Source organism: Rhyacophila brunnea, unplaced genomic scaffold, assembly GCF_057557595.1.
Source record: "Rhyacophila brunnea isolate RB1 unplaced genomic scaffold, BYU_Rbru_1.0 scaffold_21, whole genome shotgun sequence".
Lineage (NCBI taxonomy): Eukaryota > Metazoa > Arthropoda > Insecta > Trichoptera > Rhyacophilidae > Rhyacophila > Rhyacophila brunnea.
In genome coordinates, this window is record NW_028232871.1 from 13,195,143 (window position 1) to 13,213,464 (window position 18,322).

At 35.4% G+C, this 18,322-nt stretch overlaps 1 protein-coding gene across 8 annotated transcripts in view; it reads right to left on the bottom strand.

The window, feature by feature from the left end:
• The window catches only part of IP3K2 (Inositol 1,4,5-triphosphate kinase 2), a 426,861-nt gene that overhangs the window by 112,566 nt on the left and 295,973 nt on the right, over positions 1–18,322 (bottom strand). The window contains exons 1-2 of one of the 8 annotated variants that reach the window (XM_085948995.1): positions 8,782–8,933; positions 7,918–8,331 (exon numbers count right to left, since the gene is read on the bottom strand). The exons of 1 other annotated variant lie outside the window; for it this stretch is intronic. The gene's annotated coding sequence lies outside the window, so the exon portion shown is untranslated. Of the gene's footprint in view, positions 1–7,917; positions 8,332–8,476; positions 8,934–18,322 lie in introns of those variants that run through there. 6 more of the 8 variants (XM_085948991.1, XM_085948989.1, XM_085948993.1 and 3 more) reach the window with 6 other exon arrangements.

The window sequence follows — 18,322 nt, forward strand, 5'->3', positions numbered from 1 at the left end:
ACCTTCCACTGTGCCTAAAGCGCAAAGTGTTCAACCAGTGTGTGCTTCCCGTAATCACATATGTGAGTGAAACATGGATCCTAAGTAAAAGAGAGATCCAGAAACTTAGAGTAGCACAACGCGGTATGGAGAGGTGCATGCTGGGCATAACGCGAAAGGACAAATAGAGGAATGAGTGGATAAGGAAGCAGACAAGGGTTTGCGATGTGATAGAGTTCATTAAAAGCCTCAAATGGAGATGGGCTGGACACATTGCTAGAAGAAGAGACAATCGTTGGACGAATTTAGTCATCTAGTGGTATCCAAGAGGTACAAAACGTCCGTAAGGTAGACCTAGACGCCGCTGGATCGATGAAATGATAAAGTTCTGCGGAAGTACGTGGCAACGCAACGTACAGGACCGAGAGAAGTGGAAGCTGCTTGAAGAGGCCTTCATCCAGCAGTGGATAGATTCAGGCTGATGATGATGATGACGTGTGTATACTATGCGCCCCCGCTATGTCAAAAATTTGTATTGCGCCCTTCGTGGCAACAAGGTACCTGATTAGAAGAGTTATCGGTCAGAAGAAATGGGTATCTACATAATAATATGCCATGTCAATAGCTTGTTCGGGGTTTTATGATAAAGAAGTTAACTGCGATTTGGCTGCCAACCTTCAAAAGAAGACGTCACAACCAGAAGAAAATATAACGCACTAAACCTGTGTTTGCTTATCATGTTGGCAATGCTGATACTAATAATATTATTCATAATAATGGCTAATGTTTGCATTTGTAACTTTACATAATAATAATATAGCATATCTAGTATATTATCTACTTAATATGTTATTGTGCGATGTTTGAAAGAGTCTGTCCATTATGCTATCATTGTTATCATGATAAAAATATAAACATATTTTGCAGTGTAAGTTCACTAACCCTATCAAGTATGTTTTCAAAAAGCAACCTTGTGAAAATGCGCTAAAGTTGATTGGATTCAATGAGAAATGGGACCAATCTCAAGATATTTTATAAAATCAAGAATACCTAATTGGGATGGCAAGAAATTTATTTCTGAAAATGAGACACCAACCGACACCGCTAGACCTGAGACTGAGCGTGTCCTGAAACGTGCCGTATAACACTTCACCGTGAAATGTTGTATCGGAAATAATATATGGTCGTATAAAAAACCGTCCAACCTCCATGGGTCGTATACTTAGTAGTGACATAATATTTATGTCTAAATAAAGCACGCTTCTTGTCGGTTTACACTTTACAGGAAGACGGCAGCAAACAAATTTTGAAAATAGCCGATATACTGGATTATTTCGTCACTTTCCTGGCAGAAGACACTAATTCGAAAAAAATACATATTGAGTTAGTTATACCAAAATGTTCCTTATTTCAAACTTTACCGCCTGGAAACCTAAGAAGGTAACTGGATAAACAGTCTTTATTTTAAAGTCATCCTTTTAACGACTTCAAAGTCAAATTACTCAAAACTAGTATTCTCCAGTTAGTGTGTTCTGCCAGAACAGAGACGATTTGTTAGGTTAGGTTTTCATTCTTAAATTCATGAATTCTGCCAAAATCAGCTATGGAAATTAATTTTCATATTGAATCTAAGAAAATTGGAGACCGTACAGTATACTGTCTTCTCTTTCCGATAAGAACTGTGCGACGGTGAAATGTTTTACGAACAATTTTCATGTAACCGAGACTAAGTATGTATGGTTTGCTGTTATGTTCCGATTATAAGGCATGGAAGTATGGACGCTGAACTAAGAGACATTACAGATAGTTGGGGGTTTTGAGATATTATTGTTTAAATTAAACGTATCCTCAAAATTCCTTGCACTGTCAGGGTGACAAAAAATGTTGACTTCCTCAAACGATTGGGAAAGAATATTATGAAGTTTAGCGTAGTATTCATTATGAGAGGACAAAAGTACAACATTCCCAAATTTGTTATCCAAGGAAAGGTCAACATAATAGCTGACGATAGAGCAAATATCGCTCTGATAGCCGATCTTCGTTAAGGGAGGTTACATATAAATTGTACGTAAAATATTTCACCGTCGCTCAGTTCGCCGTGAGTTTTCTATCGGAAAGCGATGGCCGTATACTATACGGTCTCCAATTTTATTAGATTCGATATGAAATTCAATTTGCATAGATGATGTTGGCAAAATTCATGAATTCAAGAATGAAAACCTAACTTAACCTAACGAATAATCCAGTATATCGGCTATTTTCAAAATGTGTTTGCTGCTGGATTTCTGTAAAGTGGAAACCAACAAAAACCGTGTTTTATTTAGATATGAATTTTATGTCAATACTATAAAACCCAAAGAGGTTGGACGGTCTTTAATATACGGCCATATATTTTAGATAAAAACATTTCACGGTGAAGTGTAATACGGCGAACTGTATACTCACAAGTTTCCGGACATGGTTAAGGGATGGCACGAGAAGAAGAATGAACCTTCTTATATAATATGTATAACATATATATATATAACAATATTATTGTCTGTCAACTACGGCTTGCAATATCACTACGGTTCCAACAAAATTACAGATTCTCTCCAGATAGTCGCAGATAATCTTCTACGAAACGTTCAAATCAGATTTTTTTATTACGTTCTTTGAGCAGCCGTTGTAATAAAATAATTCTTATTTGCATAGTTTTTTCACGTTGAATATTGTACTAAGTCAGCTGTTATGTTTGTCGCCATCTTGAAAGAACCATCGTGAAAATAGATATTTTTTCGATAATGAATAATCAAAAATACTTATTCCATTTTCAAAATTTAAAAATTACATTACAATTTACCCCAAAAATGGCAGGATTGTAAAGTTGTGATCAAATTGAGACGCATGTCACGTCACCGTCACGCAGTCCACGGCGACAAATTTAGTCGATGGTTTCGTCATTTTGCAGAATATTTTGAACGGTCACCACCTCCCTAAATTCAATTATTATAGAGAGTGCCAACTCTAATGTAGGTATTAGTATTTTGAATTATTATTAATTATTCATGCTAATATCAATTAATTTTAACAGTTTCTACGTGTGCGTACGTTAGAATTACTTCCGATATTATATCCATAGATAATATTTTGAACAGAATCCAACCAGCAGACCATAGATAATAAACAATATTCTTATGGAAAATAGATAGTGTGCCAACCACTAAAAACAAAAAACATGAATTTGACATGATTCGAAAATGTTTAGACATGGCGTGAATATGATAAAAACGTTCAAAACGTCATGCAGGTGTCATGCACTGTGGTTCAACGTGGGGTGACCTCATTGTTGTTTTGGAGATTTCATCAGATTTTGCCAACAACTGATAATGTTCGTAATAAAGGTTTAAAATGTGCTACGGGGTGGGAGCATTAGTCTGATAACATTTTAAACACCAAGAAAAACGACATTACATACTTTTTCCCGTAGAAGCAGCGTACTGTGACGTCACGTGATAGTCCACGACATGCACCATAGCATATTTCGCGCTTAACAGCTCATTCAAAAGCATAATACCTATACAATTTGAATTTAGTATCTTCATTATAATGTGAATAAATCACCGTACAAAAACAATAGTTATGTAAATCGGACATTGTTGAAAAGTTTAAACATTTATTTTAATCGAATATTCAGTAAGTAAGACAACACATTCAAAAGTCGTGCTACAAAAATCAATAGCAATGCACTGTTTCAATACAGACCGCTTGGCTTCGCCGCTTATTTTCCGAGAATAATCCAATGTTGTTCATTGTTCACAATGAAGAGATATATGGTCCAGTAAAGATATCAGATTATACGCCGGAGATAAGTGGTAATATTTGCCGTAATGAATAATTGAAATTACAGTTATCTGCATATTGGTGGCAAACGCCGACTCGAGCAGGGGGAAATATAGGAGATGTTTCGCCCAAACATTAGCATGATGCACAAACAAGTCCACCAGGAAAGGGGTTTGTTGGAAGAATCGGAGACCGTCTGGAAAAGCTCGTTGGAAGAATGGATATAATATATCCAATATCCATAGGTTATATTATGACAGTGGCAAAGGGTGGAGGTAGGCTTTTAAGATCCGAAAGACATAGTGCGTATTAAACTTTGTCAGTCATTCATATTTGTTTTTATTGAACTAGGACTACAATAATTTACAGATGTAGTTGGTTATTTTTAAAAAAATAATTACTTAAACCTTAACTAAACCAAATCATAATAGTTTTTGTATATTTTGGGCGATACGACAAAATTATGCACACTTTTTCATTCACATTTATTTGTTTTCGTTGGATTAGGTTTACTACATAGTGTTGGTTAGTTTTTTTTAAATCATTAAGCCCTACCTAAACCAAACCATAATCGATAAAAATATTTTATAGATAGACGATATTTTTTTATTTATTTTTTTGTATATTAGGTACTGGTATGGCCTGTTTTATATAAATAATATATAATATAAAATATTATTCTATCTATAAAATATTCAAAGTTATGTATAACTTAATTGCATAATTATAGATATTTTATAGATATACCAGTATTTTTTGACTATTATTTATTATGACTTGGTTTTCGCAGGGTTTAATTGAATTTTAAAAACTCACCATCTGTAAAGTTAGTTTAATAAATACTTAGTAATAAATACTTACTTAGTTCAATAAATAAATAAACAAAGTTTAATGTGCACTATGGATGGCGGATCTTAATGGCCTACCTCCACCCTTCACACTGATATACGACGTACAAGAGGGCAGGCTCTTCAATAAGCATGGACTAGCGTGGCAGACAAGATATTCAAAATTAGCATACTTTCATTAGTAGTTAGTATTTTCTTGCCACAATGTCCACAATTATTATTGTAAAGTAATCAAACTATAAGAATTAGGATAATCATACATTTAAATACGAAACATAATATATGGGGGAGATGAACAAGGAACACAAACATCATTCTGTTGTTTAGATGAAGCATCGGTACCTACACATTAATTACCATGGCATTTAATAATGTCGGAACTATCCCAAAACTCTCAAAGGCGGTTCAGAGCGGCATCAATACTATTTATTATGTTGCATGCAATAGTTTTGAGTCACATGAATACAGAAATCTAGGTCGCAGTTTAAAAATTGAAAAACTGGGCGATTAGTCAGCTCAATTCCTAAGTGATTAGGGGGAAATGTATAGCTCTTTAGCATCCTGTCGCTTAATTTTTTTACCTATCGATAATTTCATTGTTGTTATAAAATTTTCAGTAGGTACGTATTCGCCGAAAAAAATATTTCTTTTACCACGGGAAAAACTCGGTTATAAATCGCAGTTCCCAGTTCCCAAGTTTGCAAGGCGGTTTCATAGGCCCTGGCCGAATTCAAATTAGCAATACACGATGTGGGTAGACGAATGATTTTCTACGGCATATTTCTCAGCCGGCACAATTTTCATTTGACTAGCATCAAGTAGAGTAGTTTGACAGTAAATGCGAGGTATCCATAGACATCTAGAAAAAAAAATAATCATAGAATTTTTTTTAGAAAATGTGGAGTTTGAATGAGGTTTGTGTTTGGATCCAAAGCATTAACATAATGGGCTGATCAAGTGGCTAACATTCGTTTCTTGTAGAAAAAAACTGATGAAAAACGACCAAAATTCACACTGAATTGTAGAGCCAACGGAAAAAAATATGAAGCTGATTTACTCAACTTGGTTCTCTCCGGTAGGTACACTTGTAGTTCAAAACGCTGGTTGATTATTAATTATTTGTCTGCATATAATACTATAATAATGCGGCCCTGCGTAAATCCAAAAGATATTGGTGAAATTATATTTTAAAATAATTATATGTTTCACGAGGCAGGCATGATAACTTTCACCTAATTAATGTTCACCATTTAAACAATTTCGATTCGAAGTTGACATGAAGAATGCCGAACACGTGGTGGAATTCATATTTTGAAAGGTTATAAATATTAAAATAGCCAATTTGAACATGACGTGTGACGTAACCATTGACAACTTTGTAACACTCGTCATCAATTAGTATTTTTAGAAGCTAAACTCGAGTTAACTTTTCGGTAAAAGCGTGTAAATAAAATCATCCCCAAGATGGGGTTCTGTGGAATTTTATAAAAAAAAATCCATTGAACATTATAGATATTCGATCATAAAACTCTTAGGTACTTTCAGGCTTAGGAAAATACGTAAGTAGAAGAAATAAGGGTATACATCGGTTATGGGGAAACCAGGCGGGAACTGCGCTAATTGGCAAAGCCGATTTTGGTAAAATTCATGAATTCAAGAAGGAAAACCTAACCTAACCTAAAGTAACCCAACCTAACAAATAATTCAGTATGTCGGCTATTTTCAAAACGGGTTTGCGACTGGCTTGCCCATACAGTTTGGACAGACAGGCAGACACATTCTTCTGTGTGAAAATCCGGAGTATAGATTGATTGATATTGCAATAACTTTAACCATGCCATTGGCATAGTCGTAAGACGGTTTATCCCTTAAAAAAAATAGAACGTAGGTACTACTTCTTCCGATCAATTCCGATCCTAATAAGATCATAATATGGGCCTCCACACACGTACTACAATAATTATTATCATTTAGTAAAATTTATCTAGCAAACTATGTAGTTAGCAGTGTTTCCCAACGTGGGGCGTACTCCCCACCGGGGGGGGGCAATGTGCAAATCATTAATATTTGGTACATTTTTTTTTGTTATTGCAATCATGACTTTCCGAGAAAATTACTGTTGCCATTCCCATCATAATATTTAGTTGAATGCGGCGCTTTAGCGCTGTAAATGATTAATTTGTTACTTAAAAAAAGAAATCGTTTTGACATCACAAACTGTGGAGATTGAAGATTAAAATTGACCAAATTAGTACCCCACGTAAAAACTCTTTGCAGCTCACATCAAGCACAAGGATCGCACTAATTTCTTCCGAGTCGCACATCTAATAAATAATATACAAAGGTAGGTACTTACTTACGAACGTTAAATTAAATAATTACAAGATAAAAAGAACTATTTATATACTTACAAGGTTTTTAAATTTTCTGTTGAATTATTATGCTCAATATGCTCAAACTTGTACTTGATATGAAGTAAATAAAAAACAAACGAATATGAAATACTGAAATGTCATTTTGATTTCCATAGTAACGCACGTATATATTAATAATTTGATTGCTAGGACCAACCCCTTAGCAACCAATAATAGTCTTTTACTTTTTACGGATTTTTCTGAAATAACTTTCCATACAAAACAGAATTAACTGAAAATGAATTCAATTCTACTAAAAGATGGCTAAAAGTATTAAAAGAATGCACTGGCATCGTGTTCTGATATACTCTAAAAGTTTCAAATGTCTAGCTAGTCGGGAAGTTAGTTAAAAATCGATTGCAAGATCCAGTGACGTCCCTAGACAAAATGCCGCCCCTAGGCAGAGCCAAAATGCCGCCACATTTTTTTATACAGTACTTTATAATATCATCCTTTCATGTCTCCGATATCTAAGAAATATGTGTTGCATGGATACATTACTAACAATATAAATCTAATTTAAATGCCATCTCTGCTGCAATAGACAATATTGCGAGTCTACAGTTTCAGATAGGTACCTACATTTAAAAATACACTTGACAACTTCCAAAACTCGCGAGTGACTGGCAAACATATTTGAATCAATTTTGAATTAGGTATGCACGTGTCATTGGTGTTCACCAAGAACGTGACGTCCAAGGACAACGGAAGTAAACTAGACATCGCGAACCCGACAAAAAAATCCTTATTCGTACCTAATTAATACATTTTGTTTCCAACCGGTGAGCTGAATTTTTTAATGGAAAGATATTTCCGTTATTACTAAGTTTAGGTATCTATTTATATATATATACCTAGTGATTCTCCTCGATTTGCCGCCCTTTGGGTAACTGCCGCCCCCAAGCGACGCTCAATCTGCCTACCCCCACGGGACGTCACTGGCAAGATCTGTACTGGATAAACAACCACCAGACAAACAAGAATACGAGCTGGTGATGATAGCATTGAATATGTGCATTTTTTTATTTGAAGCATTTCTTTTTTTTTCAGAATTTGTTAGTTAACTATGAAATTTTAACATGTGGGGTGTGGAGATTTTTGAAGCGTTGAAGTGGGGCATGGCACAAATAAGGTTGCAAAACACTGAGTTATAAGTACCTAGATGGTAAGGTATATGCATATTATTATGTAGATTTAAAACTTATTATTGAATTTAATTTCCAACAGATTCTTGTTTATTAACTACTTATTTGTGTCATTTCTAAAATCTATCAAAGGAAAAGAAACAACATTACATAAAATAAATGTATATTCATATACTATTTGGAATTCCTATAATTTTACTGTCAAATAAAATACGTACTAGGTACATTAGGAAATAAAATCACTACGCCTCAGGATTTTCATACTTACAGAAATATATTGACGAAATTTTCAATTTCAATTTTCAACCTGACTATGTAGTGAGTTTAAAAAAACCAATAAAACACATTATCCATGCATGGCCATAAATTAATATTATATTATGCACGATACAGCCATAAAACATCAGTAGAACAAAAACTGTCAGAACATCGTCACAACAAACCGGTTAAAATGTTTAAAAATCGAACGTTTTAATTAACAGAAACTAACCACGTTTAAATTTTGTTTTCTTATCACTGCTTATAATATGTCTAAACAAGAATTACCGTCACTTTTGTAAACTATTATATTACGTTTTCGTTATTTTGTTGATAATAAACTGTGTGCATTGTGGATATTTCGTTCGGCACAACTTCCCACAATCTCACACGAGAACTCAGAACTGAGAACAGTATACAAAACTCGACTCGAAATGCGGTGTGGACTGTGGAAGCAGCCGGAACATGGCTATGAAACCGTTGGCTCTCGATCCGGTTCGTTACAATATCGGTTTTTGGTATACCGGAAAACCGTCTTGTTATACTTACAGAAAATACAGACTTTTTAAAAGTATGTTGAAACAAGCTGTTTCTTATTAAAAACACAGTACATACTCGATATTGTTTTTATTATCGAGGTATTTTATCGAGACCAAAAACCAAACCAAAACCCACAGAACAGATAATAAATAGAATTGCGATAGGCTATATTCAATACGCTACATTTTGATGCAAGGTTTTGAATGTGTGAGTGTCCCACAAAAATGAAACACGCATTATGCACGATTATGACCGTTAATTTCACCCGTATTGCCCTGGCTGTAAAACTAATTTTGCGTTCTTGGAATAGTGACCCTAAGGGTAACTGCAACCCAAAGCTTGCAAGCTACCAAAAAATCATGTCTGAGCGGACAGAGCAAGTCGTCACGCGCTGACTATTATAGATCTACCATCATAAATTGGCATTTCAGCGAGGGCGCTAGTATGACATTGAGAATATTACCATAACTAACAAAAAAATGGTAATTTATAATTTTTTATTGGTAGTAGATTTCTGTACAAATATTATGCAATCCATAATTCGAGAAACATGTTGTAAAATTAAATGGCATTTGTAACAAATTTATCCTCGATAGACAATTTTAGTTTCAAATTCGACCGGCTGCCAACTTACGATGGTAGATCTTTAGTTAGAGTAAGATGCAAGCTAGATCAGGCTTACTCATAATTTTATTATTGCCAGGTCGTTTTCGAGACAAATATTAAGTGAGCTTATATCGAGTTAAGTCCGCTGATATTAAAACAGTAAGTTTTTACACTGGCCGAGTCGCTGAAAATCGGGCGTCATTTTAAGAAGCATATGATTCATCCAGTAGTAGGTATATCAATGGTGATTAGAGATTAGAGGTAGTAGAGGTAGTAGATTAGTAGGTAGGGGGGCCGCCAACAATACTGGCCGAGGGGGTCGCTTTAGGATGTGGGGGCCATGCGTGCAATACTGTGTGTAATACACCAATATTAATTGAGCGTCAATACATAAACCGAGAGCAGTTATCAGTATTCGACGTTATTCATCCCGATTCTTCCCATCATTTCTGACTTACATGCCAAAATCTAACACAACCTACTATATACATTATACACACCATAAACATGATCTGTACTAAGATATCTCTTACCTTTTCCTTTATATTATCCAATTCATAACCATTATAATAATATAGTATATACGATATACTGTCATATTATAATGTACAAGTAACATTACTATGTAGTATGCAATCATCATTTTCCTCTCAGTCATTCTCGATCCACTGCGAGATGAAGGCCTCCACTTTCTGTCTACACACTTCTCGTTTTCAGTCTTTCGTGTCAAAGTAATTCCCGCCAATTTTGATTATCTCATCCATTTGATCACTAATAAATTAAATATTGTAATACCTCTTGGATATAAACCGAGAGCATCAGAATATTCGACGTATGACGTATTCTTGACACGTGTTTAAGTTTATGCTGCACTCGAGATCGGTTGCCTGATTCTCCATACCCGTTAGGTATTTTCAGTCCCATTATATCTGAGATCCCTGGTTTGTATTAACATATTTTTATTACGATAAATAGATATTAGCCACTTGCTCAACCGATTGGGTATATACTCTGACTTTGGCTGATTACTAGCATCAACAATAGGTGCATATTCTAAATAACTAGCTGCTAAAACTAAACTAAAAATGTGTATGGTCTACACGTATCGTAGAAATAAAACGTAATAATATAACAATTAACTTTAAACGAATCATTGTCAAGGTGTTCAATTATTATGAAGAATATCAGTTAAAGCTATGTACCAATAAACCTAAGAGATTATAGAACAAACTATTTTGTATTTAAGCAATGACATTAATGTAAGGACTAATAATCATAATGAGACTTTGTGAGCCGTGTGGGCAAGGGTGTGGAAGGCAATTGATGCCTTCGAAATGTGGTGTTGGCGCCGAACGATTCGCATTTCTTGGATGGAGCACAGTACAAACTAGTCAATCATCCAGAGACTAAGATAAAGGAACGGCTCTCGAAAATATTTTTGAGAAGCATTCTGCAGTTTTTTGAGATATTGGTCGCAACAGACCGAGTAACTTGGTGAGACTGGTGGTTTCAGGAAGGGCGATGAGTGTCGGCCCAGTGGAGCGACCAAGTAAAAGGGCTGACTGGGGGACAGCCTTCACTCTACCCTGAGAGAAGCAGAGGATCGAGAAGGATGGAAAGTTTTGGTCGCTCAAAAGATGACAGAATTTTAAGTTGGTCACGATTCTCAGCCATGAAAGAATGACCAAAAAGAAGAAAGACTAAAAACTAAAAATCATCTTCTCTCACGATTAATGATTTATAGATAGATATACTTAATAAAAATAAATATAAACATATTGTAGGTACGTAATCAATTCATTGATCTGAAACTTATTTCATTTATTAATTTAAAATCTGCAATGCTCGTTTTCGTTCAAAATAGAAAATCTAGGCGCATATCGTATATTTGTTAACGAGGTTCGGTCTCAAATTCTTCGCCTTCTGGAAGCCTTCTGGCAATTTTACGCTACAAGAACTAAAAGAAATTGACCTAAAAATATATTATAAATTTTGGAAATGTGACCGATTTTTTAATTTGACCGAGAAAAATGTTGTCGGTCGCTTCGGAAAAGAGACTCCATGTCTGATAATAACATGGAAAAGGGGGAGTTGTGGGTGTACACGCGGACCAAATCATAATAAAAAAAAAACATTATATTAAAATAATAATAATCTTTATTTTAAAAAGCCGGTCATACAAGCATTGCAAAAACTACAACGTGTGCGTACCATATTTTAATATTTAATAATATTTAATCTACGCTAATTACAAGGCATGACATAGTTATTAGTTATTACATAGGTAATACGTATTAATATTTTTTTACTGCCAATAAGTAAGAAGCAAAATAATATAAAATGAAAATAAATACTATGTACGCAGTTGTAAAATATTAGATGTTTCTACTAATTATTATATTTTTAGGAACAGTTTTATAAGCCTGTGAAGAAAAATGAATTTCGTCGACATTCATATCATAATAATATAAACCGTTCGAAGTTTCAATTTAATTTCAGTTGATTCATAATCGTATTGCTCTAAATTATTTACCTAACAAAAGTAATGCCCTATTAATATTTTAGTTTTTTGCACTGCCATCTATTAAAATTATCCCAATGCTTGTTGAGAAATAACGCTGTTGATAAAGACGTTTTCTATCACATTACAAAATTGTTTGTACGTTTTAGATATAGATGTCGGTGTCAACAACGAAAAAATGATTTACAAACAAAAATAATATAACATAATATTATTTTTATAAAAACAGATATCTGAAACCAACTTCATACCTAGTGTAAAGTTTACCGTCGAAATAAAAAATATTATTATAGTTACATAATATTATATAATAATATTATAATAGGTATGTAGCTATATCATTTTTTTGACCCTGTATATATACTCTAATAAGATCATAATAATTATGGCCCCCCATAGAGTAGAGGTTTGTATTAACAGATTTTTTGCTTTCAGGAGAAATGGATGTTGGCCAATTGCTCAACCTATTAATTAGGTCCATACTTTGACTGCAAACATAAATTGAAAAACAAAATGTGTATTTGTCAGACCCAGGATTCTAACATGGGACCCACGACATTATAAGCCGACGCAGAAGCCGCTCGGCCGTCGTGGACGTTAATAATATCATTAAACATATTTTATTGGACTTTTGCTGCCATTTGATTTCTGCTCTGGTGTTTCTTACCCCTAACACCCTCGATTGGCTCGTCATTGCTCACCGTCGTTAATTTGTAAATGTAAACTGGCTTCAAAGCCTTGGTCAATGTCGACTGACTTTCATATTTCTATCTAAGTAATCTCTAAGTGATTTCCTGCCCGGGCCCACTACACCAGTCAATTTTTGACTGGACACAGTGGATTTGCTGCCTAGCTCCATGACCTCGGACTTGTCACCCGACCATCATGTTCACGTGACGGATAACTACAGGATGCAAAACAAATCCTCTGTCCGGAAATGTTTAGGAAAAGTGAAGAGATGCTCAAGTTGGTCCAACCACAAAAAAATCGGCATCTTACTGAGGACGTGACGATCTCTTCACATAGTTTTGTCTGTCAGCATTGGTTTAGGGTTTTTTTAATAATATACATTAAAATGTACTTACTTAATTAATTAAAGGCACTTTTTTTAGAATGACTCCAAGTAAAATCAGTCAAAATACACTCGAATGCCAGGAGACTTTAGTCTTTGGTATCTGCTCCTGAGACATTCCCAAGCGAAATAAACCACTGATGCTTCACATCCAAACGTAGGGCCCTGTGATAATCTCGATTAACCGACTGTGGTGCGGGGCGGTTTGGTTTGAGAGGTATAGAAGAGACCGTCCACATTGGCAACAAGTTGCTGGAAACCTCATTAAATTTCGATTAAAATAATTTTTGGTCAAACAAATTTTGATAATTATCGTAAAATTTAATGATGTTGACAGCAACTTGTTGCCAGTGTGGACACGGCATTATGTTCGTATTATTCTGTCAGCCAACTACGAATAATCTATGCCTAGCATGCATATACTTACGCAATAATGAAAATCACTTAGAACCTAGTCATATTATTATAATAACGCTCTGTCTGGAAATGATTAATATTGACTATACAGAGTTAAAAATAGTTCACCCCTGATCAAAGCTATCACAATATTACTCACGCAGGGAGTTTGCGATTAATAAATGCATCCTGCGAATGACTTGTGGTAACTTTACTGTGTGCAGTTTATGCCATGCATTCTACAACATCGACAGTCAGGGCCGCCGCAAGGAGTACAGCTGCCTATATGCAAAAAAATAATGCTACACATCATGCAAAGGCCCCTATCAGTCTTTCTAGAATCTAGATCGACTCTGTCAAAAATCAAAGTGAAAAGAAAAAAACTTATTTATTTATCAGCGTCACAAAATACGAGTTAACGCATGTTTCAATATCAGAAATCTAAGAAAATGCAAGGCAATTCATTCCTTTGGAAAATAGTGTAGGCACCGAATGCTTCCAATTGCGAGTAATTGGACATATCATAAAGTGAATCAGTTATCCAGAGACTCAAAATATATTTCTGTATTTAAAAACATAAAACAGCGGCCGATGGACTTTTACTTGAATTTACTTGGTACGAATGTCTCATGAAATATTGAATTTTACAATACATTTTCCCAAAGGTCGTGGGTTTCAGGTTCGAGTTCTGGCTCTGGCAAATACACACATCGTATTTCAATTTGCGTTTTACTAAAGTTTTGACGTAATTGGTTGAGCAAGTGGCTAACATCCATTTCTCGTAAAAAGAAAAAACTGTCAATACAAACCATCACTTTGTCTGACCCATGTGTTCTTATTAGGATCGAACATAGTGAAAAAATCCCCTAAAAGGGAGGCTTTGCATAATATGTGAAGCACTCTTGTAAGTCACTAAGGCCCCGTCCAGCGTAGGCGCGTTCGGCGGAGCATTGAGCGGCGCGCGCAACTCAAACGTATAAACGTATTACCAAAAAAAGACATTGTCTACGAACATTATCACACACGGTTATACGTTTGAGTTGCGCGTGCCGCTCAACGCTCCGCCGAATGCGCATACGCTGGACGAGCGCTAAATGTAAGAAGTAGTGTAAGTTCTATTGCCGCTATCTTGTAAAATAGCGTCCGATTAAAAATTTAATGTCCTGCCATTACAATAAATAATGCATGATATGCACAGTGAATTAAAGAATTTATTGACACAAAAACACAAATTCGAAATGTGCATTTGTATTTTTTTTCTTATCTCATGGATCTGTAAGTATTGTAGATACGATACAAAATAGTCTTTATTAAATATGTGTTATTATTTTTTCAATTCCACGATGGTCGAACGGCTTAAGCGTCGGCCTATAATTACGTGTGTCCTAGGTTCGAATTCTGGGTTTGGCTAAGATACATATTGTTTTTAAATCTGTGTTTGAAGCAGCGCTCGAAATGGAAAATTCTACGAACCGGAGCGCTCGATTATTTTACGATAATATTTACATTGTTATCTAATTGTATACCTACACTTATTTATTAAAAAAGAAGTGTGTTAGATTTTTTTTATTTACTTATTATTTAAGTATTTTATTATTTTTATTTTATTATTTATTATGACATTATCTCGCTCAGAGGGTCAATTTAATATTTTCACGAGACGGAGCGATAATTTTGAGGATTTTATGATCCGGGACGGCGCTCCGGTGCGTTCCGGTCCATTTCGAGCCCTGGTTTGAAGTCAGAGTAGATTGACCTAATAGTCCTAATAGGTTGAGCAAGTGGCCAACATTCATTTCTCGTAAAAAAATCAGCTTTTAATGCAAAACTTCACTCTGTGGAGGCCCATATTATGATCCTATTAAGATCGGACATGGTTAAAAGAAAGATTTTTTTTTTAACTTTTATTTCAAACATATTTTGATAGTTTCAACCGTTATATAAATATAGTTGAAAATCTGCGGCCGTAGCACAGCATTTGCGATTTTTGATTGTTAGAATGTTATTACCTATAGTTTAATAGCATGGTGCTAGTTGCAAACTTTCCTTTTTAAGGAAACCCATACAATAATAATATGTAAGTAGAAGTAAATTACGATCCTAAGCAGAGCATATTATGAAGTAGATAATTTAACAGATTTTTGTTTATAGCCACTAACTGAACGCATTAGGTCCATGCTCTGTATCTAAACAAACATGTGACCTGATGTCCGAACTATATCTATAAATTTTCCGATTTTGTCGCCTTTATGAAGTGCCTTTATTGCCCACCGCCCTAGTGCGTCACTGAGAATGGCTCTTATGCAGTTTTGCAGTTTACAAAACATTAAATGGCTGTACACTCCAGTGCGCACCAATCAATTTGATTTATTGGGTTATGGTCCGTTGGATAGGTACGTCGTCATGTATGAATACGAGCACATGTGCAAAACACAGGATACGTTCCTGGAAGTTTAACTAGGATATAAGCAGGGCTGTGATAGGTACTAATAATTTTAATTGTTATATTTATTTTTATCTCGTCATGAATCATGATTAGTTGCATCTTTGGTAAATTTAATAGTCATGGTTTCAATAAAATAATAGAGTATAGCATGCATAACTTCGAAAAGAGACCCATAGATGGCGCGGCCCATTGACTAGACATCGCAAGCGCTATTATCTAGACAAGTGGTCTTCAAACTTTGTCGACTTACAGAATCCTTAGAATAATTATAAGTTTTATTCGGGGAACCCCATCCCATCCTTAGCAAAATATATCTTAAAATAATTACATTTTTTACACAATTTGTCGAAGTCTAGGTCTGTTTGTCGATTTTTTTTGACTTGCGGAACACAGTTTGAAGACCCAGTGACGAATTAGGATTTAACTCTATGTTGACTCCGAAATTGATCTCTCACAGCCAGTCAGTTTAGCGCTGACCCTTTTGATCATAAAGGTCCTCTATTTTGAGACTAAGCACCTTACACTATCGAGATTCGTTTCTAGTGATTAGTGTGGTATCTAGTTTTAAAATGTGATACCTACCTGAACTGAACTATTCCTTTGGCAAGTTCATCTAGTTATTTGGTCAAGCGAATCGTATTATCTTGGTTATCTATTTTCGTGTACCGTTTGAAGTGTTCTCTGTTATTGTTGATTAATCTCTGTGAACTCGGAATAAATACTAAAACCGGAAGTGTTTCTATTTTATAACTAAAACATACTATAACTGGCGACCAACGTGGGCGCAAAGTGTTTCTAAGTTATCAATAAATAAAAACTATCCTATAAAAGTTATTTTCTGAATAAATAATATTACCTAACTCTTAAGTGAGTACTATCACCTCCGAAGGAAAGGGGGCGAGCTTTAGGTACTCCCCCCGCTTGGTTGGCTGATTGATGACATCGTCTGCTGCTGTTTGTGACTTCTGAGTGATAAAAAAGATAGGATGTGGAGAGAACGCCGAGATTATACTGAAGGATTGCGGTTATTACATCAACGTTACGTTCAACTGCTTTGCGTGTCAAAAAGTGATCCTCATCAATGGAACTCAGCTCGAACAGGTGAAAAACTACATCTATTCGGGACAACAAGTGTCTATAGAATCTATAGACAGTGTTTTCCAACTTTATTTCTGCCAAGCCCCACTTCAACGCTTCAAAAATCTCCATGCCCCCCCCCTCTATCAAAGTTGTATGGTTACCTAACTAATTTTGAAAAAAAATGAAATGCTTCAAATAAAAATGCACATCGGCAATATTATTTTTAATTTAAGTTTCGTAAGTGAATATGTATATTACGTTACATGTACAACTTGGAAGAAAATTAATGTCATGACCTTTTTGCCCCCCAAAACATTCAAATTCCCCCCCGGTGGGGGTACGCACCACATTGGGAATCACTGCTATAGATGGACGTATAATATTTTGATGAAATTGTTCGCAGAGTAAAGCTCGGCTGGAGTACTTTTGGCCAACTGAATAATGTCTTCAAAAGTGACTCCCCACTGTGCCCAAAGCGCCGAAGTGTTCAACCAGTGTGTGCTTCCCGTAATAAGATATGCATGTGAAATATGGATGGATGGATGGCACTATAATCTTTTCATTCTGACACGTTTATAGCGTCATGGAAGGCGGTCGTGCACAAACCGCGGCTGCATATACATGGCGGGTGGAGTTGGAGAAACTCAAATCATTGTACATTTTAAAACTAAAACACAACAATGGTCAGAAACAAATGAATAAAAATATAAAGAAAATCTCGAACCTTTTTCCTCGCCTTTTCTGCTGGTCCGACAACGTAGAGATCTGCAATACCGAGCAAGCAATCATCGCAGCGGCAAACGTCGCTCGACATCGAAGAAATCGATCCCATACTGCTGCAGCTGTCCATGGAGTCTGTCCGCATGAAGGGAGCTGGCCTTCCACTGCTGAGGGACTCCATTTTGGCCACCAGGATGCTCTCCATTAACGAGCGAGGGCGTGAGCTCGTCGGGGACAACGGCAGAGGGGGTGGGGTGACACTTCGATATTGAGGAGACGCCATTTTGAAAATGCTATCACTTTGTTTTTAGAATAACTTCACTTTTCCTTATATTATGGACACTTTATGGAATTGTTTTCTTTCGTAAAGTCATTTTGAACTTTAAATTTTCAACACCATATTATTTTTATAATTGAACTAAGATTTTTTAAATTCTATCTATAGATTAAAATTTGATATTATGTACATATTAGT